This window comes from Pogoniulus pusillus, chromosome 11 (genome assembly GCF_015220805.1).
Source record: "Pogoniulus pusillus isolate bPogPus1 chromosome 11, bPogPus1.pri, whole genome shotgun sequence".
Classification (NCBI taxonomy): Eukaryota; Metazoa; Chordata; class Aves; order Piciformes; family Lybiidae; genus Pogoniulus; species Pogoniulus pusillus.
Window position 1 is genome coordinate 22,896,513 of NC_087274.1, and position 1,136 is coordinate 22,897,648.

A 1,136-nucleotide genomic window follows, 5' to 3' on the forward strand; every position below is an offset into this window, starting at 1 on the left:
GCAAAATTTCACCCCAAAAAGTGTTGTCAAAAACACTCCTTGAAAGTCTGCTTGATCCTGTAATAAGAGTGTGTGTAACTTGGAGAGAGTTCACAGGGAAGTTACACTGGAGATACAAGGTTCAAAATCTTTTAAGTTGGTTTAAGCTCACTAAAGCCTTTAAGTATTGAACTTGCTTTGTGAGAAGACTAAAAGGAAATGTAATTACAGGCATTAAACATAATAAAGGTTGAAATCAAGTGGACGGTAGTCCGTTTTTTTAGTGTCCTTAGAGGGCAAAACGAGCTGGTTTAATTTGTAGTGGTCTGAACCAACAAATAGTTAACTAGTGGAAGGTGCCGCCTCAGGTAGCTATTGATTCCTTACGGCTAGAGAGTTCAAGAGAGTAATACAAACATCGAGGAAGACCTAGGTGTGGGGACGTATCTGTGCTGTCTCTGGTGCCAAAATGTGTCTTACAAAGACACTGGGAGCCCTCAGCTGAGTTCACTCTGCAGCGATCTCAGCTCTGCACCGTTTGTGCATATCTTCTCATGAAGGAAGCCAGCAAATGCATTCCAGAATGCAACCAGTGAACAAGAAGAGTGAAGGAGGACTCCAGAAATCAATCCTGAACTAACCTTTTACAAGTGGATAAGCGTTAAGAGACACTGAGTCACTTCCAACACCACATTTCTGTGGACTCAAGACACTATGGCACTCACTTTGACTCCACATTTGTTAGCACAAATCCCCCAAAACAGTGCAAGCTTTTGTTTTAACATTTGTGATGAGTGAATTAATGTACTCTTGCAAGCAACATATGTACACAGTCAGTACAACACAAATACCACATGGATAATATAATGAAAAGCAGTTTCAAATGTCTGCAGCAATTACAAGATGAAACACTATTTTCAACGGCAGTGACAAGCCAAACTCAGAGATACCTAAACCATCTTCCAAATGGCTACTTTATGAATCTGAATCAGCTTCTCAAAGCCCTTGCACAACTACTTTCCAACCCTTCGATTGCCATCAGAGTAATTCCTGTGCACCAGTGTTGTATGTTTCTGCTATTCAAAGAGTTCCAAATCTGAAATTAACCTTGAATTCAACTGTGCATCTCCTCCTCTATTCAGAGCAAAGATTTGACA